Below are 19,411 nucleotides of genomic sequence, written 5' to 3'. Positions count from 1 at the left end.
CTCACATTGTGTCTTCAGTCCTACATCAGAAGTGGAGGGGTTCTAGCAGCATGCATGAGTGATATTTCCAAAGGGCAAAGCCAGATGCAAGATCTAGGTATCTTCTCCCTAGTAATTCATTTGTTTTAGCTGAAAAACAGGGTTATCAATCAAAAGCTGAGGTATCTATATTTTCCCCACATGCAGAGAAAAATAAATTGAGGAGGCATTTTTGAACTGAAAAATTGCTGGAGGGGAGAGAATTAAGCAGTCTTTTCAACATCTGCCCTCCCTCTGCTATTGTTGAAACACATGCACACATGTGTTCAGCCCAGAAAGGAAAGTAGCACATGATTCAAGGTAACTTGCAGTTTGGCCTTTGCTCCCAAATTACTCTTTAATTTCAGAAGTGGAATGAACTAATTTCCATCCAGTGGGCATTTCACAGTAGGAAGAACTTCCTGACTGAGAGTTAGCACCAAAAGATTATCTAATTAGAGTCATTTCCGCTTACCACTTAAGTGGTTTGGGCTGCAGTGGTGTACAGACAAACATGTACAGTGTCATCTCTGGGGATCATACAAGTGTTTTGGAATAATATAATTGTAGATTTGGAACGGACAAAACTTATCTAGTCCAACCCTCTGTGAGGCAGGAATCTCAACTCAAGCATCCATGACAAACGGCCATCCAACTTCTGCTTAAAAACCTCCCATAAAGGAAGAGTTCACTACTTTCCGAGGGGGTCATTTCTGCTTTGAACAGCTCTTAACATCAGAAAGGTCTTTCTGTTGTTTAGTTTTGTGTCTCCTCGATTTTCGTCATCTGACCTGTCTACATCTGAGAAAAGGAAAAGTCTTTTGATGTGCTTACCTAGTTCTCTTTGCCCTACCCACTCAAGAGCACCATACCCAAAGCCTTCAGCGCAGCCTCCCCCAACCTAGTGTCTCCCAGATGTCTTGGGATACAACTCCCATCAGCCCCAGCCAGCATTGCCAGTGGTCAGGAACAACAAGAATTGTAAAATCAACAAATAAATAAATATGAGAGGGTTATACTGTTTTGACTGATTTTTTTTAAATTCCATGTTTTTATTTGAATGGGACCTGTTCTGAGATTGTTTGAAAAAAAGAGTAGTCCATACATACATAATAGCCCAAGACATCTGAAGGCTTCCACTTTAAGGAACAATGCTTCAGAGACTTTAAGAAGGAGTCACCCCTTTTTGCCTTTTTCACCCCCTGCCATTATATATGGTGATATGGTCCACCCTGCCTGCTATGTTTTCATATCTCCTGGGCCTTGCACTTCCATATAACCAGAAGGAATTCAAATTAGCAGTTTCAGTTTAGTGGGGATTTGAACTCAGATCCCCCCTCATCCATGCTCTACACTGGCATTAGCTGACGCATAATTGTGCCTTATCCTTTGAACGTTGCCGTTCAACCTCTCATGCCAGAAGCTGATTACCTTTCACTGTTCCAATAACAATTTCATACTCTAAGCAGCAGCAGTAGCCTAGTGTATTTCAAATCCCTTGTAAATAGTTTGGTGGCATTTGCCTTGGCTCTTTAAAATATAAATGGTATTTGTTTTCAGCACACAATGCAAACAATATACAACACAGACCCACCCATTCACTTCATCTGTTTCTCTACCACCCACAATATTCTGCCATAATGAGCCCAATGTGACCCAGGCAATGTATCGTGATATATACTGCTCTGCAGGAGATTTGCTTACACAAAGAGGGATCCTCAGACAGAGCTAGGAAGTTTTCCAGAGCTTGCAAAGTTCATTCAGCCTTTCTCATTGTAGACCGCTCTCTTAATGAGAAACTAATTTTACCACCTGCAAAACCCGTGCAACTCCCTTTGGAGTCACTGTATCATCCCACTTCTGCAACACTGATTTATTTGCTACTAATGAGTCTTTAAGTATCCAACTAAATATAGGGTCTTGCAGCTCCCATACAACTGGTGAAGTGGTGATACTCTAAAAATCATGAAAATAAAAGTTCAGTGCTCAGCCTGGTTCTGAGACATACCTGTAACTTTACTCTCAGATTGGCATTTGCATTTCTACAATGCTTTTCACAGTAATCTAGTGCTGAATATTTCCTTTTAAGGCTGTCGGGGGTCCAATATTATCTCTGCACAATATTTTGCTGATTCAGTTGTAAATTAAGACTCTAAGAAGGATAAAGTAAAGCCAGTAACACTTTCCTCAACTTAAAATTTCTTATATTTATCTTGTAATTGACTGCATCCCTTTCCCCTCCCAGTGATCTCACAATATTGCTGAAATCTGTGTTGTGGCAGTTCTAGTATAGCTTTCCCATGAGCATAATAAGTGGTTTAAGTCTAAGTCAAACTTCAAACTTTCAGTGGGTGACTACTGCTTCCCTTGACTGTTTGAAGAGAATGCTTATGTCTCAATAATGGTTTAAGCTGAACTTTCAGGAAATATCCTATGCAAATGAATTTGCTTGATTTGCTAAGTTTTTAAAGTCCTGAAAGCCTCCTCCAATGAATCACACACACCTCTCCAAATGTGGGATCATTAGAACAGTGTTTCCCAACCGGTGTTCCGCGGCACACTACTGTGCCGTGAGACGCTGGCTGGTGTGCCGTGGGAGGGAGGCGGGCGAGTTGGGCGGTGAGAGGCGGCGGCGGCGAGGATCCGCGTCGAGCCGGGGGCGGCTCCGCGGTGGTGGTGCCGAGGTTTCTCTCTCCATTCTCCCCTCACACACACACACAGGAAATAACACAGGATCAGCTGACAGGACCCAGCCAATGGGGCGGCGGCGGGGCAGCGCGTGCAAAAGGGAGGAGCGCGAGACAGCGGACGAGGCCGGCATGTCCGGGCAGCAGCAGCAACAACAGCAGCAGCAACTCCCGGCGACGGCTCCTCAAGCCCCGGGCAACCCTACTCCCTCACCGGCCTCGGCCGCCCTCCTGCTCCACCCGCCGCCGCCGGCCACCTCGGTCCCGCCGCCGCCCCCTCCTCCGCCCGCTATCGCCGCCACCACCACAACAGCCGCCGCCTCAGCTGCCGCCGTCCCTCAGTCCCTCGCTTTGCTGCCTCCTCCCCCCCCACCCCCAAAGCTTGGAGGTTCCCCGGCAAGAGGGAGGGAAAAAATTGAAAACTTTCACTTTCGTGCGTCCCTCCCGGCGTGACGCTGCGCGCTGACGTCACGGGGCTGTAATGGTGGTGTGCCGCGAGATTTTTTTCATCAAACAAGTGTGCCTTTGCCCAAAAAAGGTTGGGAAACACTGCATTAGAATGAGACCCCTTTGCAAATGGCAGCAGTTATGGAAGTCAGGATTGCCCAACACATGTAGCAGGGTCTTTTCTGTAATTGCCCTGCAGCTCTGAATTTCTATTCCTCGTTGTATTTATTTTGCTTCCTCTACAGCACTGATTATTTACTAGCCACAATGTTTTTCTGGACATTTAACAGACAATCTCCTCCGTTGGGTTTTTAAAATAGCATTTTAGCTGTTTCAGCTTCATTTTCTTTTTTTATTATTATTTTGTTTCTAAATGTTGTGCTGTCTACCACATTGGTAAAGCCTGTTGAAAAGCAATAAATACCTGCTGGATAACTGTATCCTAACCAAGTAACTGATGGGTTGATTCACACTTTGCAAAAGCAGCTCCCTGGTATGTCTCCTGATCATACTTGGAATCATAGAGCTGGAGGGGGTGGTGTAGATCAGCCCCCTGCTTGATGCAGGAAAATCAGAGCTAGTACATCCCTCAGCAGATGGCTGCCTGCCTCATAGAACACTCTTGTGAACATAGCAAACATGCCTACCACCATAAAGTGTGAATCGGCCCTGAGTCATTAACCAAGTAACTACCTCCAGTATCCATTTTTAGCTTTTATGTGCTTCTATATGTAGTTTGAGCCTGGCCTGTTGTGATATTTCCCACTCATCTATTCTGGGTTTCTCAGTAGCCTACTAAGAAATATACAGAGCCCATACCCAGGCCCTCCTCCATCTCATGTCAGTATATCATGATCCATAATAGCTTGAATACTGCAAAGAGACAGTTGGGAAACTGAATCTCAAAAACAAGGGGGGCAGATCTTTCATGTAGTATTGTTGGTGTTCTGCTTTATTTCCATGGAGACTATCAATGGCTATATTATCCTTCCACTGTTGGAGGCAGTATGGGGAACTGTTGGAGTCAGATCCTCCTTCCTGGATTCCCCTAGGCATCTAATTGTCCACTATGAGAATAGGATACTGCACTAGATAGACCATTGGCCTTCTTATATTTTACAGGAGAAGTTAGTGAGAAGGTTTTAAGACTATGTAGACAGAAAGGTGTCTGGTACAACTCCATCAAGCTGCTTTTCTTGGAAGGTGTAGACAGTAGGCACATTCCACTGGAAGTTGTTGGACGGGTTTTTCCAAAGGGTGTGTAGCACAGTCCACCCCATGACTGAGGGCCAAGAGTTTGATAGACAGCAGCCTCAAGTGATGGACTAAGTCTGAGGTTTGGCTTTGTAGCATCACAGTTTGATTGGTATCCTTCCATATAAGTTATTTGGCTCTGGTCTCACTATTAGCTGTCTGCATAAGTTATAGAGTGAGCTAAAGGCAAAACCACAGAACCCAGGGAATGAACTCCCACTAATGATTTTAACACGGCATTTGCCATTAGCCATATGTGAGTAGCTGCAGGCATATCAGACCAATATTTAGAAACATGCATTTCCTAAGCTGTGTATTGTATTCTTTGTAAAACTGCCTTTTGTTGCAAGCTCTGTTTGCTTAGTTGATGACTGGTGGGAAAGAATCAACTTACAATATTGGCAAATAAAAACTAAATAAACATTTATTGGGAGATATGAGTCCTACAGTTTGCCAGGAAATGGGATGGTTAACTTTCATTGTATATGGAGATTTTGCTTTGCTCCCATAAATTGTATAGAGTACATGCAAGGGAGAAGGAAAGGGGGATGATGAAAGAACAAAATGAAATCAAGCATCTCTTATTACCAGATTATCCGGCTGGCTCTTGATGGGCTGCATATTTATTACACGACAGGGCTCTGGTTACAGGCAGGTGACTGCCAATGTTCAGGTGTTTGCCTACTGCCTTCTGGGATGCTACATAAACAGCTGTAAATAGAGCTAGTTATTCAATCCATTCATGGGAAGGTTAAATTGTAGGTCTTTTGGCTTCCCAGGAGTACAAACAATGCAGCAGCACAAGTGAGAGTACACAACAGGCCACTTTTTCCAGCCAACAGAACTTTGTATTATTGTTATTGCTTCAGCTGCCTGGAAATATTATGTTTAAGTAGTGACAGTGTAAATGCAGGGCACCAGGTGTTGGGGATGGTTGACAGAGTCCATTCTGAATGCCTAGCCATGGCATGGGGAGAACCCAAAGCAAGCTGGTTCATTGATTCATCCTGGGAATGCCCAAGGGTTGGAGACTACAATGGGATCTCAGTTTTGCTGAAAGCTATCATACAAGAACATTACAAAGGATGGTGCACGCTACACAGCTTCAGGAAGTCTCCTTTCACTCATTCCTTTGCCAACTGCATTTTTAATTTGCATTTCCATTTTCTCTATGTAGTCAATGCACTGATGATTGATTCAGATGGTACATTATTAACAGGTATTGAAGTGGCAATCGACACCTGCAAACCCCCCATTGACCTAACATCCAGAATGCTGATATCTGATGCATAGATCTTACCTGCCACTAAATAAGTGTCAATAAATTAACTTTCTTGGAGCACGTGGAAGCAACTGTGGCTGAGATGCTTCACATATCATGATTTGGATCATTCACATGATCAAATCTCAGCTTAATAAACTGAGAGATGCATGAGCTTCAGGCACTCACATGCAGCTGCTTTGCTTCTTCCTTCATGCAAGTGAGCAAAAAAGCCAGAAAGATGCAGTTAACCATAAATTTCCATTACATCTGAACTGGAAGATATGGTTTATAGCTTTCAAATAAACCAGGCTCTGGAAGCCAATGCTAAACCACAATGTCATATTTTGGCTTGTTTGGAAGTTATCAGCCATAGTCTCCCAGTTTGGACGAAGCAGCAAAATGGTTAACAGCAGCTTTCTGACTTGTTTCATGACTCATGCTAAGGGAAGAACAAAGTGGCTGCAAGTGAGCGTCTGAAGTTTGCACACATTCTAGCTTATTAAGGCAAGATTTGGCTGTATAAACATAACAATTAGTTTGTTACTGGGCATGCACAAGCTCAAGTGGTTCTTACATCAGCAGTACCAACTTTAAAATGCAGCATCCACAGCAGCTGGGTAGCCTTTCAAGTTGAGAGGTTGCTCCAAAGTGTTTTCACACAGGGTTGCTCTTATTCTATTGGATAGCTATTATTTATTTATTGAATTTATATGCCACCCTATACATGGAGGTCTCACAGAACAAAATCAAAATATAAAACCACAAAATATATAATCAAAACAAAAACAACCCAATATCAACACCCCCCCCAAAAAAAGGGAGGATAGGAAGAAGATTTTCTTCCACTTTCATAACATGAGAACTTGGGGTCATCCAATGAAATTGAATTTTGGAAATTCAGGACAGACAAAAGACCGTACATAGTTAAATTACAGAATTCGCTCCCATAAGAGGCTGTTATGACCATCAACTTAGATGGCTTTTAAGGACAAATTCATGGAGGATAAGCTTATCAATGGATAAGTTTTATCTCCACAATCAGAAGCAGTATGCTCCTGAATACAAGTTCCTAGAAACCACAAGTGGGCAGAATGTTATGACACTCAGGTTCTGCTTGCAGGCTTCCTATGGACATCCTCTTGTTCACTGTGAGAACAAGATGCTGAATGACATGAGCCAATGGGCTGATCCAGCAGGCTCTTTGTTTCCTTTTATACAGGTAGCGAAGGTCCCCACTTCAGAAGTCATTTCTCCAAGTTGTGAAGGGAGATGGCTATGGCAGCATGGAGCTAGGGAGCATGTCCTCCCTCTCTTTCACCTCTTGTTGTGTTGATTAAACAAAGAAGGAGAATAGGGCTGTTGCCATTTTGTAAGACCAACTCTGAAAGTTAGACCAGCACTGTTATATTTCAGGTTGGAGGAAACAGTCTACTTCTGGAACACTTCACTTTTGCATATATTCATCCACAAACCCATTATGTCCTCTTTTCATGTTCCAGGTGGAATTTGGCATATCATAAGTATTTCAAATCAATACATATTTCTAAAAGTGGTCTTGCAAAATATGCATTTCTAAACATATTTTGATACTTCTTTTTTAAGCTGAGAACTGTGTCAAAACATTCAGGAAGTGTGAAAGCAAACTAAGTTGTGATTTGCACATTTGTTAGGGAGCTGCAAGCTGAATTCTTCAAGCATCTGTAATTGTAACCCCATATATTGGTGAGAGTGGGATGAAGCTGAGGCAGAGTGCCCAAGAGGATGTAGGTCAGCCTCCTCCACCTGGTACCCTTCAGATGGTTTGAATTACAACTCCCATCAGCCCCAGCTGACACAACTGTGCTGGCTGGCATTGATGGGAGTTGTGGTCCAAAACATCTGGAGGCACCAGGTTGGGGAAGGCTGACCTAGTGAGCTCATTGCACTGGTAAGATTCAAGTAGATGACTTTCTGATTTGCACACCAGTCTCTTTCCCATAATGCTACACTAGCTAGCCTCATCCTACACCGAAGTAAGTTCTGTTGAATTCAGTAGGCTTACTTCCAAATAAGCGTGCATAGCATTTCTGCTTATGAGTCACTGCTTGCTTTACTGTCCCATGTCTGCTCCAACCCACTCAATGCTTTATGAGCATTACTATTTTTGCTTCAAAGCTTATACAGTGAAGCAAACCAGAAATCATGTTTTTTGAAATCTATCAACAACTACAGAAAAATAGGAATTTATACCAAGAAACATATATACGTAACTTCACAAGACAGAATTTTCTGGATAACAGAAATAGAATACTTTACTATAGATAGACTTGGTGTGTGTGTGTGTTTGTTTGTTTGTGTGTGTGTGTGTGTGTGTGTGTGTGTGTGTGCGTGCATATTTTAAACTAGCAAATTAAGGAGTGAGAGCCAGTAGTAGAACTAATCAATCTAAACTACATGGTGTTCATTGACACAGTGCCCCATATATAATCTTACTGGGAAAACTAATTCACTTCTGACTGACATACATATCTACTTCAGTAATGTTGAAGGAGCTGGTTGATAGGTACTTGCCAAGAATAATGAGGAAAGCCATGTGGGAAACTTTTTTTTAATGTTTCTTTAACGAGGTGATACAATGGCTGGTGTGGGACTGGGACTCAACATTCTGTGTCTTCTCACTCCCTGTTAGACTTCTTAGAAGGATAGCATATTAAAGGTGTGAATCACCATAGAGGGGGTAAACGATATAAATATCAGCAATGGGTGCAACCCCAGCCCTACTAAAGTTGATTGTGAAATGCTCTGGTGTTACTGGCCAAGCATAGAGCCAGTCTTCACATGCAAGAAACTCCCCTGAACAGCTTTTCCTAGACTGTATCACATAGAACCATAGGATGCTGCCTTATAGTGAGTTGGAACATTTGTCCATTTAGCTTCGTATTGACTTCACAGACTGGCAGTGGCTCTCCAGGGTTTCAGAAAGGGTCCCTCCCACCCCTACTTTCTGATGCCTTCTGAGTACAAAGCTGATGCTCTGCCTGCTGTGACCCTTCCTCACACTTCAACTACAAGTGGGGGAATCAAATATCTAGTCCCTTCAACAAAGCCACCCCCCTTCACAAAGAAAACTAGCACGCAAGGGAGAGCACTAGCCTATAGCCCTTCTTTTTGACACATGTACAGGAACTTCTCGTTTCTCATGGTGGCATATGCAATTCCCTAGCTACAGTGTGCCATGCAAGTGTGTGTAAACCTCCTTCATGTATGCACTGGATCTTAAATTCAGGCAGCTAAATCTACAAATCATATAGGCCAGAATATTTGGATTGAAGCTGGCTCAGTTCCACTGAAACTGATAGGGTTAAAGGCTTGGTCTGTAATGCAAACCTTTTCCATTTTTGAAAGCTGCATAAATGAAATCTTGCTCGCCTTTTCTTCCCATTGGCAAATGACTGTACTGTTGAAATGGTGACGAGATCACACTGGCTTATTTATTCTGAACGTTTGTATGTGATGCCAATAAAGGTTCGATGATGATGATGATAAATGAAACCTCTGGACTTGACCACTGGGTTGGTCGAAACACACTGTCTCTAGCTGTGTCCAGGTTTCATTGATGTGTTTGTGGGTTGGTTGGATGGAACCCATTAGTTCTTTCATTCATAACTGCCCCAATGTGTCCTTGTTTTCTAGGTCCTTGTTTTATTCATATACTGAATTTCCTTGGAATGGCTATCTTCATTTTATAGGAAACATTTTTGTAGCATCAGCCAAAGATAGGACATAGTATGTTACAGGTAAACAACTTTAAAAGAAGAAGAAGCTGAAAGTTTGGCATAGCATCAGTAATGCACTATCAGGTATTAATATTATTGCCACTTCTTCCACCCAGCTTAATTGCCCTCCATAAAGTGGAGGTGGCTGCTGCCTCTTGGCTTCATTAGCAGCTTCCATTTTCATTAAGGTTGGTGTGCTAATGGACTCTTCTAAAGCACAGTTGTTGCTAAAGCTCAGGTGCTGCTGGACAACACTCAGCATGATGATTTTGTGCAGTGGAGTGAACAGTCTGGCCTTGCAGGGAGCCTAAGTGCTGGAAATAACAGAGATTGTAGCTTGGTTCTGGAAAGGCCCCTGATGTCCATGGTCTTGCTCATTTGAGCTAGCCCAGTCTCCTGGGTCTTTAAATTTGGGAGGACAATTGCACAAAACTAGACCCCTTGAGAGGTGCCTTGTAATTGCAACATCTGTTCCAGTTGCGAATGCTGAAAAAGCAGCTCCCATAGCATCTTGCAGTGATAATGGACCCCGATTGGAAAAGTCACTGATCCAAATACCCTTGAATGTTGAAAGGGACTTAAGAATCATACACAGCAGATTCAAACAGACCCTGGGTTTAATGACTTCTAAACCTTTTATAAGTAGGGCTGTGCAATTTTATTTTGACCACTGTTTTAACTGTATCAGTGTAAATACTGGATCCCTTAGCACATCTTTGTATAAAAGGCTCCCAGCTGCTTCTGATCTTGCTTTCCCTGTTTGTATTCTGAAAACCCATGGTAGGAAAATGACCAGAAAATAGTTTGTCGGCCAATCTATATATATGTACTAATCATTTGATGAGTAAAATCTACTGATGGCTATCGGGTATGAATCAGCCAATAGAGACCAAAGCCACACTTAAATATCACTTGGCATTATCCAAAGTAAAATATTTTTAAATGAAGTCAATTCAAACATTCACAGGCAAATCAATGAGATATCAAGTGATATACAGGCATGGTCAGTCAGAATCCGAGACACATTATTGGGTCATGTTCCAGGAGGCTGCTTCACCATTTGTACACTACAAAGATGTGGATATGGTTATTTTCATTTAGAGGTGTTGCCAAAGCATGCACTTCCTGACTCAGAAAACTGCGTCTTGGAACCTGACCCAAGAAATCTGGCCTCTGAAACCTCCTCTAGCTCAAACATTAATGTAAGACAGAGGATAATTCCATTCCATCTGCCTTCCCCCTTTGATGCCTGATACAGTGTTCTGTATAATGTCATATATTTTTGCTACTGCATACAGCCATGTAAGGATTGAAAGAAGGCTGGTTGCACATACAATGCATTTATTATTATTATTATTACCTAAGGCCCATGGGGTGGGTTACAACATTAAAACAAACGATCAAAAACAGTTTAAAACAACTTACAATAAAAAATAAGGTGAGCCCTAAAAAGTATCAAAAGGCAGGATGAAGAGGTCTTCAGCATCCTCTGGAAGGTGTATAATGAAGGTGTTAAGAGACACATCTGTGGGGAACGAACCATTTTTTCACTAATGCTTTCCAGTGCTTCTCTGCAGCCATCTTGTCAGTATTGACCAACTTTATATAAGGAGCTTGTCCAACACTGTGTTTCTCCTGCAACTGAGGTCTAGTAAACCTCAGTAAACCTCTGTTTGGGCTGTATCACTTTAGACTGCAAGTAGGGGCTCACACCTGGAATGCTGCTCTACACTAAAACTCTTGAAAAGGTGGGGAATATGGTTGGTTGTAGTAGGGTGTATGCTTTTCCTTTAGCCTATAGTATGCCTAGGGATTTTCCCTTGTCAAACAGTTCAGCAGAAGAGTTAAAAAGGCAGCCGTTCTTGCTTGCCAAACTGCTATTGCCCAAGGGAGCTTCAATCCAAGAAAAATGAATTGCTCTTGTCTTCAACTTCAGTGGTGCAAAGTACAAAAGAAGAAGAGATGTCAGAGGCCTGGGAATTTAGTGTGGAGGGAAGAGGAAAGATCCCAGGAGATATTTTTTGGAGCATGGGGTGGTGCTTCTGTTTCTTCTTGGTTGAATTTAGCAGATGAGAAACGAACTTACTGTGGTTGAGACATTTGAATGAGATTTCAAGTGATCATCATTTTTGCGGATATGGAAGAATTCCATATTCCATTTGGAATACGGTTACCTAAAAATGTAATGTGTTTACTAGGAATAGAAAATGTTCTTATAGCTCTGTTATATATAACAGAAATGGATATCAGTGCCGTACCTAGATACAGAAGAGGAATAACTGCAGAGATAACATACGATAGATGATCGCAGAGAGCAATTAAGGCCATGATAATGAAGGAATGACTGTTGGAACAGTATAGAGAAACATTTTACTTATTACTGTGCCATAACAACTCTGTTCCAACATCTGTGCAAGCTGTAGTTCAAGAAACCAACTGCACTATATTTTGGGAATAATGATTTAAAATAAAAGTGAGGAGGCTCCTTCCTTGCACCCATGGCCTACAATAGGCTTACACATCCGTCCTCAATTTCTAAGCCTCTGACAGCTCCTCCTCCATTGGGTTTTGCTTTTAATTGAAATGAGGTCTTCTGAAAGTGGTTTGACCTAAGCATGTGTGAAGCCAATTTAAGATCTTGAATCTAACTGAATAGCAAAAGCATTCTAAATAACTTTTCAGACAAATTTGCTTCCATTCCTTGTTTGATGCAAATTGCATAAACATTCTTTCAAGTCTTCAGCACGAACACTTTGCTTTCATACAATATGCTTGTGATGCCCACTTTGTTCTTTCCATTCCCCCCTGCACCTCCCGACTTGTACTTGATGAAATTAAAATCAAGGCTCAAAAGTATTTAGATAACCATTTATGACATTCATCAGTGGTGGTACTCATTGTAGTCAAGAATATGACCGGATTCACATGTAAAACTGACATAAGGACTGGAGTGCACACACTTTTGTGTCTAAAATGAAACTTTCTACATTTCTAAACCCTATAACTGAAAGAAAACAGAGTTTTGGGACTAGAGCAAGCCATAAAATCAGACGCAAGCTTCTCCGTCCCTCTGTCTTACTGCTCCACACAAATCCCTCCCTATTCCACATTCCACCTAATGTTCATAATTGTAAAGGACCATCAAGATAAAACAAATTCAGGAATGCTCTGGAACTCACTTTGAGATTAAAACTAGGAGATCAGAAGCTTTCACTTCCATTTTAGATTAACTGCATTTTCATAATGCACCCAAATCCTAAAGTGTGGTTAATCTTAATAGTGTTTTGTTGACACAAGTCAGCTTCAGAGTCCATAGTTTGATGTTGACTTGCTTCATAAACCATACTTAAAATTAAGCAGGGTTTGGATATCAAAATAAGTGATGATTACTCCATTATTAACCCCGTTCTAAAATCAGATTTGACCACGTTGAAAAAATGGACACCAACATTTTTACCATTTGATTCCCTCTTAGTTGCAATAACTCAACACTCTTCCTTTTGCACAGCAGCCAAATCAGGCTCATAGAATCATAGAACAGTAGAGTTGGAAGACTTGGAAGGGACCCCAAGGGTCATCTAGTAGAACCCCCTGCAGTGCAGGAATAGGTGGGAAACAGTGGGAGTATATAAACTCAGAGACTTCTGCATTAATCAAAAGCCCCTTACAGCTCCAGAAATAATTTTTATATTGGGAGATATACCATGTGGTTGGCTAGACATACACCACATTCTATAATTTTTAAATCAGCCAAATATAACGACTCAAGCATTACATGGCTTAAATAGTTTTGAGCAACTGCTCTACACATTCAACCCACTGGGAAAGGAAATCACCTTCGAACTATATTAAATCCTCACACAATTGACCACCCTTCCTCTCAGTTCATTAAGACTGAAATGGGAGAAAGATTTTGGAGAAGAATTAGAGGTACAACTCTGGGAACAAGTTTGGAATTATTATTATTATTATTATTATTATTATTATTATTATTATTATTTGTACTGCCTTTCAGCTGAAGATCCCAGGGCAGTTACACAACAGAAAAACACAAAATGAGAATACAAAATACATTTAGAAAACACACAAACACAAACCAATAAAACCTGTCCCACAAACACATTTTAAAAGCCATAGAATGTTAATCAACCAAATGCCTGATTGAAGAGAAACGTTTTCATCTGGCAGCTAAAGATATATGTTGAAGGCACCAGGTGAGCCTCCCTAGGGAGAGAATTCCACAAATGGGGAGCCACAACAAAAAAGGCCCGTTCTTGTGTTTCCACCCTCTAAACACAGCAGTCAAGCCAGGATCAGTGTAATGTGCTCAAACTGCCTTGCCCCAGTGAGCAACCTGGCCGAATTCTGCACCAGATGAAGTTTCTGATCCGTCTTTAGAGGCAGCCCTATGTATAACACATTATAGTGATCTAACCTAGAGGTTACCAGAGCATAGACAACAGGCTATCCCTGTCTAGTGTTCATTCACTCATTGTTCTTTTTTATGAAGGGAGGGGAGAGTTGCAATTGTTCATCAGGTTATAGGATACAGGCTGGTACAGACATTTGAAAAGACAAGGCTGGGCTGAGCAATGCCATTTTTATTTCTCCAGCCAGTGATTCAGTTGTCATTACCAGGATGTGACTCAGGCCTTCCATTTCTGAAGGGGTAAATCATTCCTAACAAAGTAAATGTCCTAGGCGGATGTGGCTATGACTCCAGCAAGTGCTGCCCTTTAAATAGCTTCTTAGAAACATTTCCCTTGCACTGCTTGGGTTAATGCAGTGACGAAATGAAGGGAGTATCCCTGACCCTCATCTGTGCTGTATATTGTAGCCTGTCACATTTGCCTTGGAGCTGCCACATCTGAAAGAGGGTGACTCAAAGCAATGAAGCAGCACATAATGCAAGTCTGAAAGGGAATCCACCAGTGCAGAAGCTCAGTAAGGCTCCATTGTCAAAATGTTTAGGAACCCCATTAAAAACAACAACAGCCAAAGTCAAAAACAGTTTAATTTTTTTTATTTGATAATTGGCTTTTTTAAAAAGAACTGCTGTGAGCTGCCTTGGAAGTGTTGCAAATTGATAGAAGGCATGCCAGTGTGTGAAATAAATAAAATGAGTGACATGGAAACTGCTTACATATGGTGCTTCGATGTAAGCAACTCTTTCATTTGTTTGATATGATTTAATGGAGAGGTTCTCAAACTATGAGCTACAGACAACCAACTCCATTTAGGAGGTCTGTGGGAGTGTAGAACAGTCAAAAATATCTGTGGGTGTTTCCCCCCGCCCCTCCCCGATGATGGAGAAAGAGACTGTTTTTACTGGGACTGAGTTTATCAAACAGGCTAACAAGGCACTTTCCTAGGGCTGGTAGTTTTCATAATATAGCACTGGTGTATCTGAATACCTATTGTTGGGGACAGACACATGAGCAGGTGGACTCTGGAGAGGAGATCATGGCTGCTTTGCTTTTCCTCCATCCCTCCTGTTGCTCAACTGCTGTGAAGTAAGCCATGATTTAGATTAGTGTGCCATCCAAACCCGGGCTCGTGGTTTGTCTCCTCCAGACAAACTGCAGGGTCTAAACCAAAAACAAACTTCGACACCAGCTTGTGTTTTGTCTGGAGTGAGGGTTTGTCTGGAGTGAGGGTTAACTAAGCCAAACAACCACTTAGCTCGCAGCAGCGCAGCAGGATTAGAGAAGCAAATCAACAAAGGAGCCCATATGCTGGCAAGCTCACACTAAACCGTGGCTTGGTTTGTGTTACGTGCAAATTGTGTCAATGGGAAATTGGGTGCATGGGAGAAATAAAGCAGCATGGAATGTAACTGAGGGAGAGGAGAGAAGAAACAGATGCTTGGAGAAAAGCTTGGAAGGTGTTGGCCTTGGACTAGCTATTGAGAAACAGGCCTTTAGCTATTTTGAAGACAGGCCCTCACAAAAGGATTGCAATTGATTTAGTTTTAAACTGAGTGGGCAAGGTAGTGTGAACGTTAGGAGACTCATACAGCTTCTGTGTCTTATGGACTAAAGAGGTTGTTCCAGCAGGAATTATTTAAGCTCTAGAGCATCATGGAAGACTTTAGATTCATGTAAATACATTCAAGCCATGTACAGTCAAGATACCAGCAATAACACATACATAATGAGGCTGATAACCAGTGGGCATTTCACAGCTGCTGAGAGAGGGAGGAGAGGGAGATCAGTGAAATGAAAAATGCTGTCAAATCTCCATTCAAAAGAGGCAATGGGGGAATTTGTTCTCCAGAGGGTTAAGGCCCCCTGGGCGTTCTGAGTGCCAATGAATGGTGGCCAGGAAACAGAGAGAGAGGAATCTTAGGGAGAATGATCACTCTGCTTGGTAAAAGTTGAGAGAAAACTGTTTAAGGCATAATCTTCATAATTTTGGGAGATGAGATGGCTTTGCTAAAGTAAAGAAGCTGGAAGGCTTAAATGCAGAGGCACAGTCTGGGCTTGTAACTTCTTTGCATTAGCTGATCTATCAGTGATGCTCCCTATTGTTCCACTGAATATTTATGCTCAGACATACCACTTCCATAGTATTCTGTTGTTCTCTGAATATTCTGAGTGCATCTTAGATGCAAGTATAGCTTAATTAAGACCCCATCTACACTACAGCTTAAAGTAGTATCGTACTTTTTAAAACAGTCACGGCTTTCCCCAAAGAATCCTGGGAAGAACTGCAGTTTGCTAAGGGTGCTGAGAGTTGTTAGTTAGGAAACCCCTCTTTCCCCCACAGATCTACAATTCACAGAGTTCCCTGGGAAAAGGGAACTAAAGCTAAAAAAGTTAATCACCATTTTCCACAAAGCATTTAATGTGCCATGGTGTCATTGATGGCTGCAGAAATGCTCAGCACTATGCTGTTTGTGGAGAAAGTTCTACATTATGAACGTTGCAGGAAATGTTATCCTCTTATACAAGTATTTTCTACAGCAGATGTTTGTGTGGAAGTAAAATATGGTGTGGAAGTTTGTTGTCACCCATTTGGGAAACTTGGTTGCCCAAATGGCTGTCTTTATAGATGGCTGTACATTCATATGCTGCGTCTACTTTTTATATGTATGTTGCAGAAAACTTTTTGGTGTAATACCAGCATGTCCCCAAAACAGCTGCAACATGTAATTGAACTTGACATTGCAGAGATCTTCAGTATTTTCACTAAACGAAATTGTGTGCCATTGACAGTGTCTTTCATTCTGCCCTGGCCGCCCATGTCTTCACCCCCCCTCCCCCAATTCCTGGGTTGTTTTCCTGTGTCACTTTTAGATTGTAAAGTCAAGCTCTATGTGGTAGAGAGCTCCAATGCCTGCTATTTGTAATGTGCTGCACATAATGTTGGCACTGTAGAAATAATCTGGATTATACTGAACACCCAAGATGAGATGTATTCAGCTAAATTGTGCCAACTCATGAGAGCAGAATTCCTTCAGCTGAGTTGTTAGATCTGCCTTTCTTTCTTATAATGTTAACATGGCCCATTGATTTTCCTTAATTCCACATCAAGAGATGCTGACTAATTACACAATACCTTTACTTAACCGAGTTCACTTGAATTAAATACAGTTTAAATCGCAAACATTTTACTTTAGTGCTCATTCTTCTCTGTGTTTTTCTTTTGTGCTTGTTTGTTCTTCAGAATCAGAGCTGCAGTTTAGATTATGGATATCTAAATGTCAGGGTTCCTTTGGTTGTATAGAGCAATTGCAAGTTGCTCTTCAATACTCAATGAATGGACATCATGGTCAACTGTGAAGGAATTCCTCTCCATAGACCTATGATGTCTGAAATTAACTTTCTGCGTTTTTCAGGTGTTGGTCAAATGTGTGAGGGGACAGGCTGTGTGGAGGTTCTTCACATGCAATGCCCTTTCCACTCCTGAAGAAAGAGTTTATACATGTTTAGTTGAATGTGCTTGGATTCCCCCAGGACATCTAAATGTTCAAAGCTAGAAGGTTAGGATTGGAGAGGACAGGCTCAGTGTGCATATTCCAATCCCACATTACAGTTAGCACCACCATGACTTCATGCTTGGACAGAGCTTCTGCCTCTGACCTTTTAATCTGATCTTCTTCCAGCTCTGTTTGCATTTTATGCTAAAGCATTTGGAGATAAAGTTGGTGTGCAAAGTGAAGATATGAAGTGATGACTTATAGAATTGCGGCTTGCTTGCAGATACATGTGTGGGATGTGTAACTGGTGGTGGGCATCCTTCAATATATGAAAGCAAGAATATATGCTATAATTAGGGATGGCTAAGCAGCAGGCCATGCAACTCACTCCCGAAGTATGACGGCCCCATGAGCAGCCCTCTTGAACAGCTGAAACCATTATGGGTGGCTTGATGTTTGATCCACTACTTGAAGGTGCTGATTCTGTTTAGGTTGGTTGGCCAGGAAGGCTCTCCTTTTCCTGGCTGCCTAGCAAAGACCAGAGCATGCTGACAGAAAAACGACAGGGCCAGCACCAGATCCAATGGAGATGCGATTGGAGGATGGAGGCAAAAAAGCCAGCATTCCTTCTTTGTCATTGCTTCTTCATGCAGGGCATAGTTAAACTATGGAGGTCGTTCCTGCAGGAAGCAATGCTGGACACCAACTTGGATGGCTTCAGAAGAGAATTGGACAAATCCATGGACAAATCCACAAGGCTATCAATGGCTACTAGATACGGTGGCTATGCTTTGCTGCCATGGACAGAGGCAGTAACACTTCTGAATACCAGTTCCTGGAAACCATAGTTGGGGGTGGGGGATAGTGCTCACTAGAGCTTAGGTTCTGCTTGAGGATTTCTCACCAGCCACTCTGAGAACAGGATGATGGACTAAATCATGGGTAAGCAAACTAAGTCCAGGGGGCCAGATCCGGCCCAATTGCCTTCTCGGTCCGGCCCGTGGACGGTCCAAGAATCAGCGTATTTTTACATGAGTAGAATGTGTCCTTTTACTTAAAATGCATCTTTGGGTTATTTGTGGGGCCTGCCTGGTGTATTTAGATGAGTAGACTGTGTGCTTTTATTTAAAATGCATCTCTGGGTTATTTGTGGGGCATAGGAATTCGTTCATTCCCTCCCCCAATATAATCCGCCCTCCCAAGGTCTGAGGGACAGTGAACCAGCCCCCTGCTGAAAAGGTTTGCTGACCCCTGGACTAGATGGATCATTAGCCTGATCTAGCAGGCTCTTCTTATGTTCTTATTGCAGTAATATTGCAAGCAGAACTGGGGACAGCCCAATCATTAGGGTGCCAACTTGCATAAAATATGGGGGGGCAGATAAGTCCTGCCCCACATAATCACATGACACGGTGCACACGCACCATTTGAATGGCAATGTACATTAACTTTGGGGAGCACAGCCCCTTCAAATATTATATTGGGAGGGCCGAAGGGACCTTGGCCCCTATGCCACTCATTGTGGGCTGTTCTTCACATTGCACCCTAAGTCTTGATGGCTGAAATTGAGCAGAGCTATTCAGATTTATGATGTTCAACTTGATTTACCATGATATTCCTACTTACAGAGTAAGTATCTGTGTATCTGAAGAAGTGTACATGCGCACGAAAGCTTATACCCAGAACAAACTTACGGCAGTTGGTCTCTAAGGTGCTACTGGACTTTATTTTATTTTATTCCTACTTACAATTTACCATACCTACCTCTTCTCTTATCAGTGTTAACATGTTTTTACATACTACATGGGTGAAAGAAGTTACTCTGGGTAATTCTGTAATGACTTGCCCCTCTAGTTACCAGTAGAACACCTGGTTTCCATGATAACTTGCGGTAATCCAGGAAGAGGTTGCTTCCATGTGCAAGTTCTGTGTTCTGGCTGTAATGTCTCGTATAGCTTGCCCATGTAGATCTTGAATTTATGTGACATGCCTGGACTTCTGATTGTTCTATTGATGGCATTGAAATCCTACATGATTTGGGAAGCTGCACATGATGAGGTATGGT

General features: G+C 42.1%; 1 protein-coding gene across 28 annotated transcripts in view; it reads left to right on the top strand.

The window, feature by feature from the left end:
* Window positions 1–19,411, top strand: part of NRXN3 (neurexin 3) — a 1,209,742-nt gene that overhangs the window by 138,918 nt on the left and 1,051,413 nt on the right. The window lies entirely within an intron of this gene.

The sequence above is a fragment of the Podarcis liolepis genome, assembly GCF_965112155.1.
Source record: "Podarcis liolepis genome assembly, chromosome: 1".
Classification (NCBI taxonomy): domain Eukaryota; kingdom Metazoa; phylum Chordata; class Lepidosauria; order Squamata; family Lacertidae; genus Podarcis; species Podarcis liolepis.
The sequence above is the reverse complement of the archived record's forward strand: the minus strand, read 5'-3'. Positions and strand labels throughout refer to the sequence as shown.